Source organism: Pelodiscus sinensis, chromosome 2 (assembly GCF_049634645.1).
Source record: "Pelodiscus sinensis isolate JC-2024 chromosome 2, ASM4963464v1, whole genome shotgun sequence".
Lineage (NCBI taxonomy): Eukaryota > Metazoa > Chordata > Testudines > Trionychidae > Pelodiscus > Pelodiscus sinensis.
The window spans coordinates 4565484-4590936 of NC_134712.1; the positions used below are offsets into that span (position 1 = coordinate 4565484).

A 25453-nucleotide genomic window follows, 5' to 3' on the forward strand; every position below is an offset into this window, starting at 1 on the left:
GAAGGGGTTATTTAAATCCCTGCTTCATTGACTATGTCGGGTAAACTACTTTACATGGCTCCGTCAACGGAGCCATGTAGTCTAGTCACACTCCTTTTGTGGTGCATATGCAGGTAGAAAAAGGCAAAGATCCCAGAGAACCTCCACAAAAGGGCAAGGCATAAGCCTGCCAGACTTTCCCTGACCAACATTCCCTTCCCAGCAAAGTCTGTTCTACTGTGCAACAGATGAGCCATGCTAAGCTGGCTGGTCCATTTGCTTCCATGGCCATGCCACTTGGAAAAGTTTGGAAAAGAGACGACTAAGGGGGTGGGATATGATAGAGGTTTATAAAATTATGACTGGTGTGGAAAAAGTGAATAAAGAAGAGTTATTTACTCCTTCCCATAACACAAGAACCAGGTGTCAGCTAATAAAATTAGTAAGTAGCAGGTTTAAAACAAACAAAAGGTAGTACTTCTTCACACAATGTCAACCTGTGGAACTCTTTGCCAGAGGATGTTGTGAAGTCCAAGACTATAACAGGGTTCAAAAAAGAACTAGATAAATTCATGGAGGATAGGTCCATCAATGGCTACTAGCCACGATGGGCTGTGATGGTGTCCCTAGCCTCTGTCAGAAGCTGGGAATGGGTGACAAAGGATGGATCCCCTATGTTGTAAGACTCAGAGTAAGAGACTGTGCTCTCAGATACCCAGTCATCCCACACTAAACCCCACCGTTGTTCAGCAGAAAGTTATTGTAGAGAGAGGCCTGCCAGAGCCAGTAAAGGTCAAGACAGGGTGTTATACTTAGATGCTTCTCCAATAAACTCTTGGATAAGACAGCCAGGCACAGGATCTTTTAATTCTCCAGGGATTTGTGGTGTGTGTGAGCCCATGTGTATGTAAATAAATGCAGTTAAAGGGTATGTCTAGACTACAGGGTTTTGTCGACAGAAGTTTTGTCGACAGATACTGTCGACAAAGCTTCTGTCGACAAAGAGCGTCTAGACTACATCCAGTTCTGTCGACAAAGCAAGCCGCTTTGTCGACATCACAGTGTGGACGCAAAGGACAGTGTAGATGCAATAATGCCTTCTGTCGACAGAACTCTGTCGATAAAAGGCGTTATTCCTCGTAGAATGAGGTTTACATACGTCGACAAAACTGCTGAGTTTTGTCGACGTTATGTCGACATAACTCAAAGGCAGTGTGGACGCAGGTATAGTTTTGTCGACAAAAGTCCACTTTTGTCGACAAAACCCAGTAGTCTAGACACACTCAAACAGATACACTGCGCCCTGGCTCCTTGCTATTCTCCAAGGACATTCTAGGTAATAAAGAATGGCACATTTTGAATGATAGAGTGGAATGAATGCTCAGTGGCTTAACTCCAAATCCTAAGAAAGTCACATTCTCGGGATCCAGAGAGAGAGAAATGGCAAATCCTTGGTATCTGGACTTTGCAACTGGAGGGAAGCTAGATGGAGAAGTGAAGAACATCAGACTCAAGCTGAGGAGACTCCCACCATAACCCTTGAGATCACATCATGCTCTTATATCCTAGCACATGATGGGGATGTCCCTGGGGATCAGGAGAAGGGCAGAGAGGGGACAATATAGCTGGCAGTGGGAAGATGATGGCAGACCAGGATTCAGCGCAGTCAGTATTGGAGGATAAATCATCAGGGAATCTTTCACAGAGAGGGAGAAGACAGGATGAGTCCCTTCAGGGAAGAGTTTGATGGATTTGGTAGAGAAGACCAGTGGGACATTAAGGACACATCTACACAGCAGGACTAAATCCAAAATAAGCTTCACAACTTAAGCTATGTTAATCATGTAGTTTAAGTCAAAATAGTTTATTAAGGCTTTTGACACTGTCTACACACCAGGAAGTCCGAGTTAGAGCACTGTTTCTCTGACTTCCCTTTCTCCTCATAAAATGAGGGTTACAGGAGTTGGAGTAAGAAGTCCTCTGGCTTGACATTATTTCGACATTATGTCGAAATAACTGCTTGCTGTGTAGACACGGACTATGTTATTTCGGAATAACGTCAATTATTGCAAAATAACATTGCTGTGTTGACATATCCTAAGGCTATGTCTAGACTGTGGTGCTATTTTGGGATACTAGAAGTATACCGGAATAGCTATTCCCACATCTTTTGAGCACGCCCATTATTTCAAAATAAAGGGCGAGCTATTCCAGAGTCCCTGTAACTCTCATTCTATGAGGGTTAAGGGACGTTTCAGAATAGCGTTTTATTTCAAAATTAGGTGCTGTCTACAGAGCACCGAATTTTGAAATAAGCTGTTTCAAAATTACCTGGAAATAAGATACACAATTTGCGAAGTGCATATTGCGTAGATTATTTCGAGGTAAGGGTAAAGTGTCGACGTACCCTAAGAAACACTAGCAGATCCTGAACCTCTTTCACAAAGCATTTAAGCATGTGCTTCACTTTAACGACCTCAAAGTAATTTAGGGCTTGATCTAAAGCTTACTAAAGTCAGGGAAGATCACCCTGGAGTGATGATCAGCTTTGGATCAGCCAGAGGCCTTTAAAGTGACTGCTGATTGTGGGTGCAAAGCCTGAAAAGCCAGAAGGGGACTAAATTGTGCAGAAAGAGTGCTCCACACTTCCCCCAAACCAGGTCGCTTTAAGGTATCTAAAGCTGAGCCCTAAAAGCTGGGATTGTCAGGAATCCGCAAGCCAAGATCCTCAGCCCTCCACGGCAGAATCACTTCTGCCTCCCAGGGTATGTCTAGACTACAGGTTTTTGTCGACAGAGACTTTATCGACAGATACTGTTGACGAAGCTTCTGTCGACAAAGAGCATCTAGACAACATCCAGTTGTGTCGACAAAGCAAGCCGCTTTGTCAACATGAGCGTGTAGACGCAAAGGACAGTGTAAATGCAATAACGCCTTCTGTCAACAGAACTCTGTCGACAAAAGGCGTTATTCCTCGTAGAATGAGGCTTACCGCCGTCGACAAAACTGCTAAGTTCTGTCGATGTTATGTCAACAGAACTCAGCAGCAGTGTAGACGCAGGTACAGTTTTGTTGACAAAAGTCCACTTTTGTCAACAAAACCCCTCTAGTCTAGACACACCCCTAGACTGCGCCAGAAAGGTAAGAGGACAGAATGTACTTACCCAAGTTGGTATTTGGTCAGGACTCACTCCCTTACTCTTTTGAAGACCACTACGTTCCTTTGAGCATCAAAGCAGCCAGGACCTTAGGTTCTACCTGTCCTCCACAGTGCCCAGTGACATCCAGCCGGGGGATTAGCTCAGTAGGGAGTAGGAGGAAAGATTGAGAGACACTGCTTTAAAGAACTCCCACCAAGCTACGGGACCACCTTTCCGCATAGCTTATGGACTCCCAGGTGACATCCTATGAAGCATTTATTTTTCTGCACAGATCACAATCAGCTGCCAAACCTCGCTGGGATTCCACACTTTGCAGAGGAGAATCATGTGGCTGGATGCAGACATTCAATCTCCCTTTCTCACTAGTTATTGTTATTATTGTTTCCTTAATGATATGACTGCGGGGTTGCAATTTGTCTGCAAGACACAAACTCTAAAAATAATCCTTTCTTCCTTTCCGAGTCTCCCTCACCAGCAGCAGAACTTTGACATGATTGAATTTCAAGGGAGAAAGGAAGGGACAAGAAAGGGAAGGGGGAAGGAGCCAGCCTTAACCTAACATCACCATGGAATTGAATTCCTCAAGATCTGCGCCATAACAGGATTTGCTACCAATAGCATTTGTACAGGGAAGCACTGCGGGCACTTTTATTTAGTACTTGATGCTTTTCATGTATTTATTTCTTTGTCTGCCTTTAGGTTTCCTTTCCTACACCTAGCACAACTGGAGAGGATGAGAATTTGCCAGAGGTGGTTGTGAAGTCCAAGATTATAATAGGGTTCAAAAAGAGCTAGATACAATCATGGAGGAGAAGTTCACCAATAGCTATTAGCCAGGATGGGCAGGGATGGTGTCCCGAGAGATCACTTGATGGTTCCCTTTTCTGTTTATTCCCTCTGGGGCACTTGGCATTGGCCACTGTTGGAAGACAGGACACTGGGCGAGATGGACCTTTGATCTGACCCAATATGGCCGTTCTTATGGTTTTCCAGTGCTAAATGGCTGGTCATTGCACCAGGTGTCTTGGCTTACTACAGGCACTGCTTTCCCAGAAGAGCTGAAATGGGAACCATTCACAATACCCCAGGCTCTGGAGAAATACCTTCATGAGGAATTAGATGGTTTAAGGAAGTGAGGAGAGAACTATGAAGGCTTTCACCTCTACAGATCTGTCTTAAATCCTGCTCAGGAGGAATGGAGCAAGAAATAGGTTCCCAGTTGATTTTGTGGGTCACAAGTTTATTTTCTACTACATTGGAGTTCACAGCACAAAACCTACCACGGATAAGCAAGCCCAGATTATCCCTACTGCTTGGCGACTGATCAAAGCTGCCAAGGAATGAGTAGGCGTGGAGAGGGAACTCCTCTCTAATCTCCACAGGTGATCCTTAAGCTTGAGATTAGCAGGGCAGCATGGAGGAAGGGTGAACTTCCTTCTGCTTGGGTTGTGGATAGACATAAGGCTCTCATTTTTCTTCCCAGCACCATTCTCCAGCACTAGAATCCCCTTATAGACCAGCTCCTCGGCCGGCACAAATCAGCATAGCTCTAGTGAAGTCAACCAAGCTTTACACCACTGGAGATTCTGGCCCATTTTTAGCGAAGAACCAAAGACAAGACAGATGGAAACCCTTTCCTTTCTGAAAGCAAGCAGGCATTTTGCTACCTTGGGAGGGAGAAAATACTTCCCAGGACACCTCCTAGAACACCAGATGATGCACTGCCAAAGAGCCAGCAACAATAGGAAGCAGACAGTACTACCAAGGAGAACTCTCTCCTTTCTTTAAAGAAAGCTGCTTATTTCATGCAGTAATCCCAGGAAAAGACTGGTCATTTGCCAACATCTAATGACAAGTGTGTTAGTTAATGGCCCAGAGCAAAGCCAGGGGTGATTAATAATCTAACAAACTGGTCAATACACCTGTGACAAAGACCAATTATAAACAGTAATCAACAGTCCCACCCCCAATAGTTTTGTTGGTGTTTTTTTTTTAAACTTACCCCTTCTTTCCTCTTTAGGTTTCAGGACAGGCAAGAGACTGTTTCAAGGGAATCAGTCACTGCCTGGCAGTCGATAACCAATCAACGCCCGGCATTCACTCTGATAAATGCAGAGAGCACAACGGAAGCCCACTAAGAAACATTTTACCCTGGAAAACAAATGAGCAGGCTAGATAATGGGACCTGTCCTGGGCTCAGCTGTTTAACACCATGGTTGAAGGGATTAATTAATTGAAAAAACATTTTGAAGAAACTGAGGTGCTGGGAAATGCACATTGGAAAAGCAGCCCATTTTCACGGACGTTCATTTGAAGGCAACTTGCAAGAGCAGACAGCACAGGATCAAGGAAGAAAGAAAGAAAGAAAGAAAGAAAGAAAGAAAGAAAGAAAGAAAGAAAGAAAGAAAGAAAGAAAGAAAGAAAGAAAGAAAGAAAGAAAGAAAGAAAGAAAGAAGACCTGGTCTTTTGAAGTCTGAAGCATTTCAAAGGTCAAAATCTCAGAAGGTGGTGAGCATGTTTTACTCTCAGGGTACGTCTAGACTACAGGCTTCTGTCGACAGAAGTTTTGTCGACAGATACTGTCGACAAAGCTTCTGTCGACAAAGAGCGTCTACACTACATTCAGTTCTGTCGACAAAGCAAGCTGCTTTGTCGACATGGTAGTGTAGACGCAAAGGACAGTTTACATGCAATAACACCTTCTGTCGACAGAACTCTGTCAACAGAAGGCGTTATGCCTCGTAAAATGAGGTTTACCAGCGTCGACAAAACTGCTAAGTTCTGTCGACGTTATGTCGACAGAACTCAGCGGTAGTGTAGACGCAGGTATACTTTTGTCGACAAAACCCTGTAGTCTAGACACACCCTCAGTGACATGAATAGGACTTGAGGGAGTCTCAGTCCCTCTCGAGAACTCCCCTAGATAATTTTGATTCTCCATCATATTTCATTGTCCTACTAGTCTTCACATGTTGTCATTTGGGCCCAAAGCACGCACAGAAGTGCTCAAAATAACCTGGCCGGATGCAGGGCATTGGTCTCATCTCATCTCTGGGTTCCACAGGAAGTCTGAGACTTCAATGCCCTGAAATTCCCAGCTGGAGTGGTAGGTGTAAGAGTCTTTGTGATGGTTCAGAGAAGCACCAGATCAGATCAGACCTCCGAACCACTTGGCTACGTCTACACTGGCATGATTTTCCGGAAATGCTTTTATCGGAAAAGTTTTCCATTAAAAGCATTTTCGGAAAAGAGCATCTAGATTGGCAGGACGCTTTTCCACAAAAGCACTTTTTGCGGAAAAGCGTCCATGGCCAATCTAGACACGCTTTTCCACAAAAAAGCCCCGATCGCCATTTTCGCGATCAGGGCTTTTTTGCGGAAAAGAAATCTCTGCTCTCTACACTGGCCCTTTTGGAAAAAGACTTTTGCCGGAACGGGCACAGCATAGTATTTCCACAAAAAGCACTGATTTCTTACAGTAAGAAGTCAGTGCTTTTGCGGAAATTCAAGCGGCCAGTGTAGACAGCTGGCAAGTTTTTCCGGAAAAGCTGTTGATTTTCTGGAAAAACTGGCCAGTCAACACACAGCCCTTAGGTTCACTCCTCCCTGAGGGATGCACATCTGAAAGGCCATTCCAGAGGGGAGGGGAGTCTAGTGGGGGAGAGCACGGGATGATAGGTTACAATAATGGCTAGTACTCCATTCCAGCTTCTGTCATTGATCTGCCATTGTAGGAAAAGTCATCTTCAAAACTAATCAGTTTCTGTCCTGTGTCCCTAATGGTGCTGCGCTTCATCAATTTTAAGCCTATTTCTGCATTGGTAGATATCCCAGAATCCCTTGCATTGTTCCAGGTGCACAGCATCCTGGGTAATTTTCATGTCAGCTGGTGGGATGCTTCCAGCAGGTGAGGGGAATTGTGAATGGAGGATTCAGCCTCTCTGGGTTTGCCTATCACTAGAATGGGGCGGGTAACGTCGACCCATTCATAAAGGTAAAGTGAGGCTTCATTCATTAGCATTTGTAAAATGCTTTGAGATCCTAGGGTGCAAGGGACTATGGGAGAACAAAGGAGGGTTATTACTAGTATTTTTAACTTTCCTCACCATGGATATTATTGATCTATTCACACTAACTTAATCTCTCCCCTAGCTGAATGTGGGGCTTTTTGTCGGAAACAAGCCATGGGAACGGAAAGCCTCATTAACACTCCATGTGCGACTTACAAGATAAAGCCTAAATCCCATTTACCAGCTGATTATGGCAAATTGGAGTTTGTGTTTGGTTTTTTGCTTTCTCTTTGAAAGGACAGAATCATCGGGCTACGAGTGGCCCTATTTGTCTCTGTCCTTTGTTCCTTGCTAATCAATTTGACTTCATTTTCTTGCTTTCCTTCTGTTGATTCCCAAATCCTTTTTCATACAGCACACTTACAATCTTTGCCAAGCTTTTCCATCCCTCTCCCTAATCTTTATTAATTAAGTGGTTAATAACCTCCAATTATTCTGTAAATAAGCGAATGGCTGAGTCACTTCTCTGCTACGCTTTCCTTGTGCCAAGCAGCGTGGCACCAAAATCACCACACAACAACGTACAATCTTTTTGAGTGATCATTTTAAATGGAGGACCTTCATACTGGGAGAAACTTTCAAACCTAGTGCAGCCCTGATATATCTGCTTGATACCAGTGGACTTATATCAAAGGTAAATTTAGTCCTCACATTCACAGTCACATTCACAGTGGGACTCCCCCGCCAGCTCCACACACACACACACACACACACACACACACACACACACACACACACTTCAATGTTCGGATTAAGCCCATTATAGGTATAAACATAATACTGTGATACTCAGATCTGGATCCAAACCCTCCCAGATTTCAGGATGAGATTGGATCTGGCTTTCCACTTTGAGACCATTTGTACAGACTGAAAAAGTTGGTCTCAGTTCTACCAGTATAAACCCACAATAGTCCAGCGATCAATGAATCTAGAGTACATCTACACTGCGGCACTATTTTGGGATACTTCTGGTATCCCGAAATAGCTATTCCGTGTCTTTTAAGCAAGCCCGTTATTTTAAAATATAAGAGGCTTGCTATTCCGATGTCCCTATAAACTTCATTCCACAGGGATTAAGGGGCATGATGAAATAGCGGTTTATTTCGAAATATGGTGCTGTGTAGACAAAGCCAAATTACAAAATAAGCTATTTTGAAATTGCCTCAAAATAAGCTACGCAATTTTCATAGCTCAAATTGCATATTTTATTTCGAGCTAAGGGTACAGTGTAAACACACCCCTACAGACTAGTGGTCAATTCCCTTATCTTTCACTTTTTTTCCTTCATATTTCCTTTGTGACAGGGTCAGGCCAGAGGGACACAAAAGGGTAATGGAAGGGAGGCATATTAGCCTTCGACTGAGTAAATCTCTGTTCCCAGGGTAAACTAACAGGGGCTAGTTCAGAACCAGTGAGAACTTTCCAAAATCAATCAGGGCAATTAAGCAACTGGAGCTAATTAAGTGGGCTTGCAGAGTGAGGTGAGCCAAGGCTAGCTGGAACACCTGGGGCCAATTAAAGAACCAGTTAAGATGGGTTATAAAAGGAGCTTCTCTGTAGTTAGAGTGTGAGGAGTTGAGAGGATAGAGGGAGTGCTACAGAGAGTCTAGGAGGAGCAAACACAGGGGAGTCCAGTAGGAAGAGCCTGAGAGAAGAAAGGTCCTGGGGAAGGTGGGGGGAAGTAGCCCAGGGACTTTGTAGCTGTCTCACAGCTGGTGTTGGAGACTCTTATAGGCAGCTGCTATTACAGAGCCCTGAGTGGGGATCCAGAGTAGAGGGTGGGCCCAGGTTCCCCGCAACACCCTCTTCCCCATTTCTACTCCGGGAAAAGTCTGGCTGGGGAGAAAGGGGATTACTCAGCCCTGTATCATTTAGGGGTCCACCAGGACTGTGGGGTTTGGTTTCCCTTTATAACCTATGCTGGCTAATCAGGAGTGTAGCTCAACAAACAGCAAGATGATGCCTTAAGTGTGGTGTCTAAATTGAGGGCTGCTGTGAGACTCCGAGGCAAGCACCTGAACGTGTGGGACCCACCAAGTTTGAGTAGGAGCTTTGTCACACCTTTTAATAACAACGCTTCTTTCCCCTTCTACTGCATCTTCCAACCAGCTTGCCCAAGGACCCCAAATGCTAATTAATTGAGTGCACAATACCCCCACTCCTCTCCAGGAGGCAGGGATTATTACAACCCACTTTACAGATGGGAAGACTGAGAGAGAGGATCATCGAATCATAGAAATGCAGGACTAGAAGGGACCTTGAGAGATCATCAACTCCAGCCCCCTGCACTAAGGCAGGACCAAATATTCCTAGACCTTCCCAGACAGAATAATAGAATATGAGGATTGGAAGACAGCTCAGGAGGCTATCTAGCCCAACCCCCCATGCTCAAAGCAGGACCAACCCCAATGAAATCATCTCAGCCAGGGCTTTGTCAACCCCAGCCTTAAAAACTTCTGTCCAATTTGTTTTTAAAAACCTCCAGTGATGGGGATTCCACAACCCCCTTTCGAAGTCTCTATTAGAACTTAACTACCTTTATAATAGGAAAGTCCTTCCTACTACTAAATCTAAATCTCCCTTGCTGTAGATCTCATTACGTCTTGTTCTACCTTTGATGGACCATGGAGAACAATTGAGCACCATCCTGTTTATAAGAGCTTTTAACAGATGTGAAGACTGGAACCAGGTCCCTTCTCAGTCTCCTCTTCTCAAGACGGAGCATGCCCAGGGTTTTTTTAACTCTTCCCTCAAAGTCTCATTTCTAAATCTTTGACTCTCTCCAGTTTCTCCACATCTTTACACAGTTTTTTTTCACATCCACAAAAAAATCTTCAATTACGTCCACACTGCAATCACGTTCTTTCGAAAGAAAATTGAAAGAACAGAGGGGTTTTTCTGACATTGGTAGTTCTCTTTCTACAAGGAAGAAGCCTTTTTTTGAAAGAGCTCTTTCAGAAAAAGGTGTGTGTCGATGGGGAAGAGGGAGTTCTTTGGAAAGAAGACAAAAGAGGAAAAAGCACCGGTGCCCTAGTGGCCACTCCATCCATAGTAGTCACAGTTTAAATGCGAGATAGCATCCATTCAGCGTGAACACTATCTGTCGAAAAAGCAGATCACTTTTTCGATGCTCTTTGGCAGTGTCTTTCAGAAGAAGTTTTTTCAGAAGATTTCTTCTGGAAAAGCTTCTTCCGAAAGAAGCCTGCAGACTAGACGTGAGTTCATTTCAGGGCTGGGCAGCCTGAGAAAATGAGCATGATTCTCGCCCTGCAGGCCACGGTTCTGCTCTCACTGAATTCCTGGAAAGGGCATTTCATGTGGGTGAGACTCTGATTGTGTTCCCAGGGGCTCACTGGCAAAGTTCCCAGAGTCTCCAGGATCATACCAAGTCCTACTCCCTCAAAAGTTGACAACATAGCTCCCATTAACTTTCACTGAGAGCAGGATAAACATTTGTTCCTCTGTAGAAAGAGTCACTTTCTCTCCCTACTCTATAGAGTAGAGGAATGATTTTTTAAATGGTTTTTTTTAATTATTTTTTTTACCACTGCACTGATGGAAGAAATAGCTAATGAATGCAGATGGAAAAAAATATGAGGTCATTTGGTCACACATGAAGAATTTACCTATCACAATGGTTTAATACAGATTTCTTCTCCTGGAGAGCAACTTGATTAGAATATTACTTATTCACTTATCAGCCTATTTAATCATAGCAATGGATTGTGCCCTGCCTGACCTCTCTGGGTACTGGCTAATTCCTTTATTCTTTTATTCTGCTTTTAACTTTTAGATGATTTCCAGGCAGGTTCCCTTAATAATGAACCATCCATTATATTATTTTATCATCTGCAAGCCATGACATGGTCACTGCTGATCTGTTGCGAGCAAGACATGAGAACTCTTTCTTCTGCTCTCCTCTGAGCTGATTAGGCCTCAGTTGGAGTATTGTGTCCAGTACCGGGCACTGCATTTCAACAAAGCTGTGGAGAAATTTGAGAAGATCCAGAGAAGAGCAACAAAAATTATGAAATATCTAGAAAGCATCAGCTATGAGGGAAATTTGAAGGAATTGGGCTTGTTTAGTTTAGAAAAGAGAAGTCTGAAAGGGGGACATGAGAGCAGTTTTCAAGCATCTAAAAGGAGAGGAGGAGGAGTCACTCACAGGGAGGAGGGAGAAAAATTGTTCTCCTTGGCTTCTGAGGATAGGACAAGAAACAAGGGGCTTAAATTGAAGCAAGGGAGATTTAGGTCAGGCATTAGGAAATATTTCCTACCAGGGTGGTTAAACGCTGGAATAAATTGCCTAGGGAGATTGTGGAATCTCCATCACTGAAGGTATTTAAGAGCAGGTTGGATAGAAATCTGTCAGGGATGATTTAGACCAGTGGTTCCCAAACTTTTTGGCATCATGCCCTCTTTTTGATTTTTGAGAAACCCTCACACCCCAGCCCCAAAATAGCAGCAAAACTTGATGAGCAAAAAAAAAAAAAAAAAGATTGCCCTTTTAACAGCAGAGCAGACATTGCCCTTTTAAGGTGGCCATTTTGAAGTCTGTCCCAGCCAGCCCAAGCTGCACATGTTCTGGCGGATGCCCAAGCAGACAGACGGACCAGTCTCTTTCTTGCGGGGGGATTGACGGGAGGAGGTTGGGTCGCCTCGCACCCCCAACCCCCCCGGAATTTCTTCATGGGGGGGCGTGCCTCCCAGTTTGGAAACCCATGATCTAGACAGTGCCTGGTCCTGCGGTGAGGGCAGGGGACTGGACTCAATGACCTCTCAAGGTCCCTTCCAGTTCTAGGATTCTATGATTCTATGACTCTAGCCAGAGAGTCTTAGAATATTCCCAGTATCTGAGCTCCTCCCTAACATAAATTACTCATTGAGTCCAAGATTTTAAAGCTAAAAGAAACTGATGCATGGAATTTTACACTGTGTCTTGGTCTAGACTGCAAGGATATGCAAACTGAGTATCTTTTCCCACTTTATTGTCAAAAGAGGCTTTTCCAAAATTTGGTGCATCTACTCAGCGCCAAATTTCAGAAAAAAGTCCTCTTTCGATACATCCCTTCTTCCTTGTAAAATGAGCTTTACAAAGATAGCGAACGAGCATGTCCACTTTTTAAAAAAAAATTCCAAAAAATCAGACGCGTTCTTTGGATGTGGCATTGCTTTTCATCCTGGACAAGCACGGCAGTCTAGATGTAGCCTGTGATTTCTCTCAAAGCCCAATCACTTTTGGTGAGCTGCAAAGAGTTGTTTAGAAAGATCTTGACTGAAAATCTTCCAAGCAATGTGAAACAGGCATATCATAATTAATTCTACAGGGAGCTTGGAATGTGCAGTTTTCCTCCCGCTTCAATTCCATGGTTCACCATCACCAATTCAATCTGCTGACTTTCGAAGACCATGCTTGCCCCCCATGACAGCCTTTTCTAGCTGTAGATTGCACAGGGCGATTATGTATTATTGCACTAATTTTGAAGATGGGAAACTGAGCCTTGGGTACATTAAACGTCTGATTTCCAAAAGATCTGGAAGCATCTTTCAATTGACTTGAATTGGAATTTCAGAAGCTGAAGAACTCTGAACATGAAGGCCTGTTGCCCACATTCCCAAAGGTATTAGGTGCCTAACTCCCATAACATCACTGGGAGTTAGGTGACTAAATACCTTTGAGAATCAGAGCCCACGTAAATTGACTATGGTTACACAGCAAGTGAGTGGAAAAAGCAGGCACAGAACCCAGGTCCCTGGAGCCTCAGTTTTAGCTCTCATTCTTCTAGAACCCAATAAGATAATAGAAAATATGCATGGGGTGAAGCTAAAATTGGATCTAAAACCAAGCAGAAATAGGACAAATGTGCAATATTCTGAATTACAACTAGGGTCCGAGGATACATCTACACTGCAGCACTATTCCAGGATACCGGAGTATCCTGAAATAGCTATCCTGTGTCTTCACAGCAAGCCCGTTATTTTGGGCTCGCTATTCCGACATCTCTGTAAACCTCATTCTACAAGGAGTAAGGGAGGTTTCGGAATGGTGCTTTATTTCTAAATTAATGACGAAATAAGCTGTTTTGAAATAGCATTGAAATAAGATAGGCAATTTGCATAGCTCAAATTGCGTCTCTTATTTCGAGTTGCCGTGCAGTATGAATGCACCCTGAATGACCAAAATCCACAGTGGGGAGAGTTTGGCTGATAATATAGACATCCACTGCAAAATTTGGATCCTGATCAAAGCTCATATTCTGATAGTTTGGGGGATTATTTGTGTCTAGATTTTGGTCCAAGACAATAATATTAAAGCCATTCTCTTAAATGAAGGACAGTTGATGTGTAGGATAATAGCAGAAAAGGGACAAAGATAATGATCAATGGAATTTCAAGACAACAATGAAGCACTTGGAATTCAGTTATTTTGCTACGTCTTCTGGGCTCTACTGACCACTATCAAAATTTTGCCTAATATTATAGACTGGTCTGTAGCAACCAGCATGGAATTTAGAGGGAGGAGCACAAATTGCAGGAGGAAAGAATATGGAGAAGGCAAATCTGCAAAGCATATGGCTAGGAATGGTGAGCTGCAGCTGGAGTGAGTCTGTAAATTGTCCTATAAAAAGGCTTGACTAGTTTAATGACAATAAAGTCCTTTATTGTCATTACCCAGCATGTAGTATATGAAACAGGGCCATCACAACATACATGTGGAGGCATGATGCCATTCTATCACTAGCAAAGCACTGCTAGTATAACCCACATACCTACTGGGTGTGGTTCACTGTCCCATGTTGTGGTACTGAGACCACTTACAGAGAGAAAATGAGTTTGCTCTACAGCCTGAACTGGGAGCCAGCTGGCTTTTAGCTCAAGCGGTAAAGGTACATGCAATGAGCTCCAGAAGTCCCAGGTTTGGTTCCAGCTGTTGGCGTTACGTTAGCACCCAGTTTTGGGCTGGACGGATGTTGCTTACACCGACTCCTTAACATTTTGGAAGACTAAGCACAGCATCAAGAAGCAGACTGTGAGAGATTCCAAGAAGATCTCACCAAACTCAGTGATTGGGCAGCAAAATGGCAAATGAAATTTAATGTGGATAAGTGTAAAGTAATGCACATTGGGAAAAATAACCCCAACTATATGTACAGCATGATGGGGGCTAATTTGGCTACGACAAATCAGGAAAGGGATCTTGGAGTTATCGTGGACAGTTCTCTGAAAACTTCCACGCAGTGTGCAGCGGCGGTCAAAAAGGCAAATAGGATGCTAGGAATTATTAGGAAAGGGATAGAAAATAAGACACAGAATCTCTTACTGCCCCTGTATAAAACTATGGTACGCCCACATCTTGAATACTGTGTACAGATGTGGTCTCCTCACCTCACAAAAGATATTTTGGCCTTGGAAAGGGTTCAGAAAAGGGCAACTAAGATGATTAGGGGTTTGGAACGGGTCCCATATGAGGAGAGGTTAAAGCGACTGGGACTTTTCAGTTTAGAAAAGAGGAGACTGAGGGGGGATATGATAGAGGTCTATAAAATCATGAGTGGTGTGGAGAGGGCCGATAAAGAAAAGTTATTTATTAGTTCCCTAAATAGAAGAACTAGAGGACACCAAATGAAATTAATGGGTAGCAGGTTTAAAACGAATAAAAGAAAGTTCTTCTTCACACAGCGCGTAGTCAACCTGTGGAACTCCTTGCCAGAGGAGGCTGTGAAGGCTAGGACTATAATAGAGTTTAAAGAGAAGCTAGATAATTTCATGGAGGTTAGGTCCATAAAAGGCTACTAGCCAGGGGATAAAATGGTGTCCTTGGCCTCTGTTTGTCAGAGGCTGGAGAGGGATGGCAGGAGACAAATCGCTTGATCATTGTCTTCGGTCCACCCTCTCTGGGGCACCTGGTGCTGGCCACTGTCGGTAGACAAGATACTGGGCTAGAAGGACCTTTGGTCTGACCCAGTACGGCCGTTCTTATGTTCTTATGTTATGTTATCAAGACCTGCACATTTAACAGAACGGCAGAGCTTCTCTGGGGCTGGTCCATCCATTTCACACACACGGGGGCATATGAACCGTGCTCAACACATGGCTGTCTTATTTGGGCATGTTAGAGTGGAAACGCAACTGGCATGTGGGCTTCTGCCAAAGCAGAGAGAGAGTGAGAGATGGATGAAAAACATATAGCTTCGTCTGGAACTTCATTAATCAGTGTTCGTTCCACAGTCAGAGAGAATTCAGAGCTGATCAACAAAAAAAATGATTAAGGAGCTGGGGGGAGTGATTTATGAGGAAAAATTATATAAAGCTTGGCCAAATGACAGCCAAGGGTGGATGTGACAACTGCGTACAAGGATATGGATGCCAAGTAGACAGAGGAAGCCTTTCATAGAATCATAGAATGATAGAACACTACAACTGGAAGGAACCTTGAGAGGTCATCAAGTCCAGTCCCCTGCCCTTACGGCAGGACCAAGCACCGTCTAGATCATCCCTGACAGGCGTCTGTCTAATCTGCTTTTAAATATCTCCCATGATGATGGAGAGTCCACAACCTCCCTGGGCAATTTATTCCAGTGTTTAACCACCCAGGCAGTTAGGAAGTTTTTCCTAATGTCCAACCTCAACCTCGCTTGCTGCAATTTAAGCCCATTGCTTCTGTCCTCAGAAGCCAAGGAGAACAATTTTTCTCCGTCCTTCTTGTGGCACCCTTTTAGGTACTTGAGGGTAGTGCATGGAGGAAAATGTAACCACGGCACATGTAAAGTGTGTGGTGAATATCAGGACATATTTTTAATGGTAAGCCTGCTAGACTGTGATATAGTCCCCTCAAGGGAAAATCTGATCATTCTACACACTGAAGGGGAGGAAACTCCGTCATTCTAGACACATAGTAGGGGATAAGACTTTATTGACTGGGAAAGGATGGTATTGGACAATATGAGCTGTTGGGATCTTTCACAGCTGTACTTCCTACCAGTTCCCCTCTGGGAAAAATGAACCTGATTCCTTTGTGTTAATATCACAAAGGAACAGAAGTAGAAAAATAATATAATCTGCACTACAATGGTTTTTATGAAAATCTGCAGCTTTGGGGTTCTATTGGGTGCCAGCCAGGAGTTTTACAGTATCTGATCTGAAGTCTGAACAATAATTCGAGTGTGAATATATGGTAGCAGACAGCAGGGAGGGGAAATTATCAGGCAATGCCACAATATGAGACCAAAAAAAGCTCCATGAGACACAATTTGTTCTATAAACACATAAGTGACAAACAATACAGCAGGCTATGACAGATCACAGCACATTAAATACCACGTGAGAGAAAGGGAAGGGAGTTTGGCAGAGGGAGAGAGGGAGGGAAGAGAGGATCATACATTTCCTGTCTCAAAAAATCCCACCACTCTGAAACAAATACGTCCTGTTAAAGGTTTTATTACTTCAGCTTCCTGGCAATTTACTGCTGTCTTTTCCCTCTTCCATAAAAGCACAAGACAGCATATATTGCGTAAAGTGTCTATTATACAGTGTCAAATACAGCTTCCCAAGTGAGATACAATCTGAATTGCCCTGGAGCAATGAGTCAAACGGGGAAATATTTTTCGCCCATGGCTGCTGTTGCCAAAAACAATCACACAAAAAGTGCCTCACCTGGAAGCAACTAGATTGGACAGTTCAGAGGGTAAGGCTCAGGGCGAGAAGAGGGTTCCCCTTTGCACTTCATAAGCATCATACTTAGCTCTGCTTCATGGATGTAGGAATGTACTAGTGTAGTCGGGGGGCAACAACATGGGGCTGAGAGACACGAATGCCCATATTCTCCTCTTGGCTCTCACTCCCTCAGTAGGTTGGTCATGCCCTAGAAGCATAGAGAGGCCTTGAAGATGATGGACACAGCATCCTGAGACTACTTCCTCTTCCAAGAGCCTCCAAGCCAGCATGGAGATGGCATAAGAGCTCACTACAGCTCTGAGTTTCCAGAAGAGGAGGCGAGGCTAGAGCAAACTGCTTCATGGGAAGTCTCAGCTGCCCTACAGCACATAAAGGGTCTCTGGAAAGCACAGCATACTGTAGAGCAGCCCTCAGGTTGCTCTAACTTACATCAGGGTCCAGATACACCTCCCTCCATCATTGCCCTATGCACAGGAGAGAAACAGCTGGAAATCAGGGCCTTGGGTACCACTGAGTACCACTAGGATTGCTGATTAACTCCTTGCTATCTAACGAGGTCCTCACATGCACCCACTGGAGAGTCTGAGACTCACACAATTATTGCTCACAACATTCGTGTACGGTGGGAGAGGGAAATGGCAATTTTGTGCAATATGCTTGGAACACCTTAGTGTATTAAGTGCAGGTATTACTGTGGGATGGAATGGTAGGTCACTTCTCTGGGGAGGAAGACGGAACAGATGTAAGACCCAGGAGTTCCAGAGACTATACTGGAAATGCGCCAGACAAGTATGGACTCTGGGGACAACGTGGCAATCCTTTCCTGGCAATCCTTAGGGAGAGAATACTACAAATTCCTCCACTCGGTTTATGCAAATCACCAGCCTTTGGTAGCCAACCCCGGGGGACAGATCACTACCTGCGGGTTACCTGCCACAGAAGGCTAAGAGCAAAGAAGACAAAGTCAGGGTTCTGTTTCTGGATCTAAGATGGATGGACTTGTAACCATGGGGGAAACCCAGTGATGGGTTTTAAAGGAATGAGACCTACCAGCATCTGAGGCTGGTATTGAGGGTGACCTCTGGTAAGTTCTGTAGCACACTTATGAGTTCTTTTACCATTTTAATGCAGTTTCTCTGTAATGCTTTTACCTGAAGAATAAATGTGCTTGCTTAGAAAGAGCTGTGTGGCAACAGGTAACCACTGGCTACCTGGTAACCATTGGTAATCACTGGCTACTTGGCAACTGTTAACCACTGTTAACCATTGGTCATAGTCCTGGGACCTGTTTAATCTGGGGATAATATATTTCCCCTCCAGCACTCTCCTGTAGCCATCTCACCTGACTCTGTCACAAAGGCTTCACAGCTCCCTGCATTATATTGAGGGAACTGATCCCACCTCTCTTGAATCCCCAGCCACTCTCTTAGCCCCCAGAGCAGCCTCCCCCTAAGAGAGTCTGCCTCCGCAAGTGCAAGAAGTGAAGTTTCCAAGGAAGCCTTTAATGTCAATGGTTGGGAGCACACTCACAAAAACGCCTGCTGTTGGGAGACCACCTGGTTGTGGGTTGCGTTTGCACTGAAAACACACACCGTGTGCGCCTGCAGGGTACAAAATCAATTACTCTCAAAAAATTAAACAAGCTCTTGGATTAAAAGAAAAAATAGCTGTGGGCCCCAATGGAAAAACATTTCCTATTCGAGACAACTTCAAGCCCCTTTGCCCGCCTTTTACAAGAACTGTGCTAGCCATCAAAGAAGGATTTCACCTGCCTGGGGTAGTAAAGGATCATTACCCCTTCAGCTTAACTGCTGCTCCACTTAATGCATAGGGTTTGGACTAGCAGGCAACTCCATTACAGTTACTTTAGAGAACAGAATTCATATAAGGCGACTTTTATTCCGGGGCTCTCCCACAGCGCTTGATAAAGCAGTAGATAAGATATTGATGATGCAATTCTAGGGAGCAGCGTTCACCAGCACTGCAAATTGCTCACACTTATGCCTGGACATTCGATGCTGATTTCTAAGTGACGGAATATAGTCCAGGACACTGGGGTCAGCCCTTCGTTACACACGAAACAATGCTTAGCACATAGCTAGGCAGCACTTTGCAACTTCAAAGCGCTAGGCAGACATTAACTATATTTTCTGTGGCTGTCTTTAGTCCTGGCAGGGATATGCAGTCTAATGAAACAGTTCAGCATGGTAAATCCATTCGTTATGACAGTCAGAAAAGGCAGACTGTTTTCTTTTTAACCCGTTGAAATGGCAACATTTCGATATCTAACAAGAGATGTTATTTGATTCTGTTTCCCTAAATTCTTCTCTGGATACCTGGTACAGCTCTTCTCCGTTAAAAGAGAGAAACACAGTGGTGATGAACGCTGAGAAAGGGGACCCATAAAGCCAAACTTGTCCTCCCAGACAATACAAAAAGGCCAGTTAATTATAAAATCAAAGAACGGGTCATTGAGTCCAGTCCCCTGCCCTCACGCCAGGACCAAGACTGTCCAGATCAGGGGTGGGCAATAATTTTTGCCTGGGGGCCACTTCACAAATTTTTGAAGTAGCCTGGGCCACCCCGGAAGGGGCGGGGCCTAAATGGGAAGGGCCGAGGCTACCCCAACCCCAGACCCCCTGGGGGCGGGGGAAAGCGCGAAGCCTCTTCCAGGGCATTGGTGACTAGTGGGAAGGGGGGATAAAGGGGCTCCCCAAACCCCAGACCAATCAGGGTCTGGAGTTGGGGTAGCCTCACCCCTTCCCGTTTAGGCCCCGCCCCTTGCGGGGTGTCCTGGGGCTACTTCAAAAATTTCAGGGCAGGGGCAGAGCAGAGGCTAATTGGCCCGGGGGTGGAGGAGCAACAGGGCCTCTACGGGCCAGATCCACCCATTTGGCAGGCTGAATCTGGCCCGCAGAGGCTCTTTTGCCCATCCCAGGTCTAAATAATACCTGAGAGGTGTCTCTCTAATCGGCTCTTAAATATCTCCAGTGATGGAGATTCCACAACCCCCCTAGGCAATTTATTCCAGTGTTTCACCACCCTGACTGGGAGGAAGATTTCCTAATGTCCAACCTAAACCTCCCCTACTGCAGCGTAAGCCCATTGCTTCTTGTTCTATCCTCAGAGACCAAGTAGAATCATTTTTCTCCCTCTTCCTTGTGACACCCTTTTAGATACTTGCAAACTGCTCTCATGTCCCCTCTCAGTCTTCTCTTTTCCAAACTAAAGAAACCTAATTCCTTCAGTCTTCCCTCATAGCTCATGGTCTCTAGACCCTTCATCATTTTTGTTGCTCTTCTCTGGACCTTCTCCAATTTCTCCACAGCTTTCTTGAAATGTGGTGCCCATAACTGGACACACTATTCCAACTGAGGTCTGATCAGCGCAGAATAGAGTTAAAGAACGACTTCTCGTGTCTTACTCACAACATGCATGTTAATGCATCCCAGAATCATGTTTGCTTTTTTTGCACATGTCACACTGCTGACTCATATTTAACTTGTGGTCCACTTATGACTGATCCCTAAATCCCTTTCTGCAGTACTCTTTCCTAGACAGTCATTTCCCATTCTGTATGTGTGAAACTGATTATTCTTTCCTAAGTGATATGGTTTGCATAATGTGGGATCGCAGACTAAAACTGTGAGATCATGATCAATGCACTGACATTTCTGAGGAGAAAGGGAACATCTATCAGAGTAATGCTTAAATATTAAAACAGACGGACAGTCCTCATTCATCCCAGTATAAATGGATTAGCCTTGATTTTTCCCTTCTCTGTTTTATATCCATAAGATCTTTCATTTCCCATTTTTACTGAAAAATTCCTGGATTTTACAAAAGAAATGTGCAATGTTTTTCACCCAAATTTTGGACCACTTTAGTAAATAAAAATACTGTTTATGTTAAGCAAATCTAATACATTACGGCTACGTCTAGACTACATCCCTTTTCCGTAAAAGGGATGTAAATTAGACGTATCGCAATTGCTAATGAAGCGGGGATTTAAATCTCCCCTGCTTCATTAGCATAAAAATGGCTGCCGCTTTTTTTCCGCACGGAGCTTTGTCAGAAAAAAGCACCAGTCTAGACACTGATCTTGCGGAAAATAAAGCCTTTTCTGAAAGATCCCTTATCCCTATGAAATAAGGGATAAATAAAGCCTTTTCCGAAAGATCCCTTATCCTTATAAAATAAGGAATAAGGGATCTTTCGGAAAAGGCTTTATTTTCCGCAAGATCAGAGTCTAGACTGGCGCTTTTTTCCGACAAAGCTCCATGCGGAAAAAAAGCGGCAGCCATTTTTATGCTAATGAAGCGGGGGAGATTTAAATCCCTGCTTCATTAGCAATTGCAATATGTCTAATTTACATTCCTTTTACGAAGAAGGGATGTAGTCTAGACGCAGCCTACATGTTTATGATAATTAGTCTGAGTGTAGATGTGAATATATTTACATACCATTAATGTACAGTTCAGAAAAAACAGAACATGAAACTACTTTTACTTTCAATACTCTTACTGTTGTCTCTTTGTGGCTTTTCTTCCTGTCCTCTTCACACCCAATAATAACCAAGATATTTACCCAGAAACCCGTGAAGTAATCGTTAGCACCGATTTTCAGCTATTTTTTTTTCATTTTTGTAATAAGCACTGATTTAAATACAATGAGAACTGAAAAAGAAGGGCCTTGCCTGTCCTGAAGATTTAGCTCACACCACAGTGAGAGAGCTGTATCTTGCAGGGACTTAAACCTCAGCGCCCACTTCCTTATGCTGGAAGTAGAGGGTCTCTCCGATACCACTTCACAGGCTCTGACCCCATATGCGGGGATGCCGCGACACACCGGTCACGTTAGGGTCCATATACAATAGTGCCTCATCAAAAAGTGGTGCAGTCGCCCTGCGTGGAAGAGGCCCAGCTTGTCATCCGTTGATTTAGCACCCTGGCACAAAGATGCAAGCATTGCAGTGCACTGCGGAAACACCTGGCTGGTTGTGCTGGCTGCTTGCAAGCAGGCAGCAAAGCAATGATGCTAACAGGGATATTCCAAGGATGTAGCGGAATGTCATCTATTCTAAAGCCCTGTGCGCACTATGACTTCATTTTAATTCACGTGATAGAGTCAGGCCAGAGGGCTACAGGAGAGTAGTGGAAGGGAAACATATTAGCCCCAGATTAAATAGGTCTCTCTTTCCAGGGTAGACTAACAAGAGCTGATGCAGGGGCAGCAGGAACTTGCTAGAATTAGTCAGAGCAATCAGGCCAATTAAAACACCTGGAACCAATTAGGAGGCTTCCAGATTCAAGGGAGTCAAACTAATTAGAACACCTGGGGGACAATTAAAAACCAGTTGAAATTGATTTTAAAAAAGGCTTCCCTTCTATTTGCTCAGTGTATGAGAAGAGGCCCCTTGAGAGAAAGTGTGCTGGAGAGTCTGGGAGGAGAAAGTACAAGCAGGTACCAGGAGGAAGAACCTCTGGTAAGGAAAGTGATCCAGGGATTTGTAGCTGTCACTAGAAACATTACAGACAGCTGCTATTACAGGGACCCTGGGCTGGAACCTGGAGTAGATGAGCCCGGGTCCCCCCAGTTCCCACCAACTTCCCATTTCAGGACTAGAAAGAGACTTGTTTTGGTACAAGGGTTTGTCCTACCCTGTACTATTGGGATGGGCTGCAAAATTATGAAGTTTGGTTTCCTCTATTTTCCCCATGCTGGCCAGTGATGAGTGTTGCTCAACAAACAGCAAGCCACTGTCTAAACTGAGGGCTGCTGTGAGCCTCTGAGGCAAGTAAATCTGCCTGAAAGCGCAGGACCTACTGGCTGTGTCTACACTGGCATGAATTTCCGGAACTGCTTAAAATGGAATACTATTCCGTTTTCAGTTTTCCCGGAAAAGGAGCGTCTACATTGGCAGGCTGCTTTTCCGGAAAAGCCCTTTTTCTGGAAAAGCGTCTGTGGCCAATGTAGACGCACTTTTCCGGAAAAGAGCCCCGATCGCCATTTTCGCGATCAGGGCTTTTTTCCGGAAAAGACTACTGGGCTGTCTACACTGGCCCTTTTCTGGAACAGTGTTCCGGTATAAGGACTTATGCCCGAGCGGGAGCAGAATAGTTTTTCCGGAATAGCGGCTGATTTTGTACAGTAGAGCATCGTTGCTTTTCCGGAAATTCAAGGGCCAGTGTAGACAGCTCGCAGCTTATTCTGGAAAAGCGGCTGATTTTCCGGAATAAGTGGCCCAGTGTAGACACAGCCACTAAGTTTAAGAAGGAGATTTGTCACGGCCATTAGTGGCAGTTATGTCTAAGCATGGTTTGTGTCCACGCACAATATGGCTAAGAATGGTAAAAAGCTAACAGCCAGTTGCCTAAGGTGGCATATAGTTTCCTTTCTGTTGAAACATAAATTCCTAAATGAGACCTTGTCTCTACTTACTAGGAGATTGACACTGTGGAGATCGATCTCCCGGTGGTCGATTTAGCGGGTCTAGTAAGGACCTGCTAAATTGACACCTGATCATGATCCCATCGAATCCAGTACTCCACCAGGTCATGAGGAATAAGGGAAGTTGATGGAAGAGTTTTTCCCATCGACCTCCTGCAGAGAAGATGCGACAGAAATTTGAATTAAGGTAAGTTGACGCCACCTATGCTATTCACATAGCTAGAGTTGCATGTCTTAGTTCAGCTTTGGCCCCTAGACCTGGCCTGAGCTTTGGTAATTAGTTTGGGCGTTCTTCCTTTCTCCCTTTTGTGTGTGCGCATCCCAGAATGCACTGCCCCCTGTACTGCTAGGTTAGCTCTTTATGCAAATCCTCTGGGCTGAGGCACGAGGGGGTAGCTGCACAGTCTTTCCCACAATGTACGAAGACAGTCCAGAAGCACAGACTTGGTTGCGTTGAAAAGCAGCCACACCAGTTGTGGTGGCACCTCGGGTACCCCCCGATCCTGCACCCTGTCTGCAGCAAGATGAGACTCCACCCACCAGGAGTATAGAAAGTAGTTTATTGCTCCTTCAGGATACAGCACAGCACAGACGTGATGTGGTTTCAGGAGTCAGGGCCAGGATGCCTCAGACCCCTTTGATTAGGGGGTCCATTGTCATTATTAGACCCTCAGCTAAGGCTGCTTCTTTCATGTTTCCCAGCCAGCAACTGCCCCTTCCCCTGAAACCTGGTATTGGTCTCCGCCTTTTTCCCTTTGTCTCTCTCCCTGGGAATCCCATGTTATCCTCAGGCTGAGCCTAGGGCTACGTCTACACTGGCATGATTTTGCACAAGAACTCTTTTGCGGAAGAGTTCTTGTGCAAAAACTCTTCCAGAAGAGAGCGTCTACACTGGCATGTGCCTTTGCACAAGAGACGTGCTTTTGCGCAAGAGCATCCATGCCAGTGTAGACACTCTCTTGTGCAAGAAAGCTCTGATGGCCATTTTAGCCATCGGACTTTCTTGCGCAAGAAATTCATGTTGCCTGTCTACAGTGGCCTCTTGCGCAAGAACAGTTGTGCAAGAGGGCTTATTCCTGAGCGGGAGCATCATAGTTCTTGTGCAAGAAACACTGATTTCTCACATTAGAACATCAGTGTTCTTGCACAAGAACTCGCAGCCAGTGTAGACAGGCAGCAAGCTTTTTTGTGCAAAAGCGGTCTCTTTTGTGCAAGATCACACCAATGTAGACACAGCACTAGTGGCTGAACTAATACACATTTGGGTGAGTCGGTGGGAATCACACATCACAGCGCAGGAGGACCCCGGGTTACAGAGCAGACAGCACCCCCACTATGCCACACCGGTACAACGCCACCTGATTTTGTTTTGGCCAGATTAGATGAGGGTGCTGAGCTGTTGACTAAAAGAAAGTCGGACGCATTGCGCCCTGAATCACCACCAGGGAGAAAATGCCACAGGGATGAAAATGTGGGGTGGAGAACCTGGCAGACGCATTTTCCCGGAGAACCCCGCAAGGAGCTACGGGGTGCTCACCATCGGCTCCTCTCCTGCCATGTCCATTGTGAGGGAAGCTCACAGATCTGTGTGCACCTGGCACCATTCCAGACGGGAGCTCTGAACTTTGAGTAGCTCCTGGACAGCTGTATAGATCTGACAGCATGCCTAATAGGAAACACAGGCCTCACTAATGCAGTAGAAATGTCAGGCTTGTCTGCTTTCAAACAGGTAGAAAAAACAAGGGCAAAGGCTGCTGGGTCCTTTACGTTGATTCCATTTGACTAATAATTGGATCCATGTTCTACCAGACCTCACACTGACAGTGCAATTTAGAATGTGCCCAACATCGCTGGCCTTAGACACATCTTCCCCCTGGAAGCCCAGCACTGAATAAAATCAGAAGGCACTGGGGCCCTGTATCACAGCAAAGACGTACAAAATGGCATATGCACTGGCTTGGAGGGAGACTCAGACTGGAGGGTTTATTGAAAGAGAAAGAAAAAAACTTGACTCTGCCTGTGAATGTCATTCTCAGGAATTTAACAAGCTCCATTAAGCAGCTTTAGATCCTTCTTCAGTTAACTCGAATGCACCCAAATGAGCCGTATCCCTTCTGT

General features: G+C 44.7%; 1 protein-coding gene across 2 annotated transcripts in view; it reads right to left on the reverse strand.

The window, feature by feature from the left end:
• The window catches only part of ADGRB1 (adhesion G protein-coupled receptor B1), a 423185-nt gene that overhangs the window by 313269 nt on the left and 84463 nt on the right, over positions 1–25453 (reverse strand). The gene's annotated exons all lie outside the window — the stretch shown is intronic.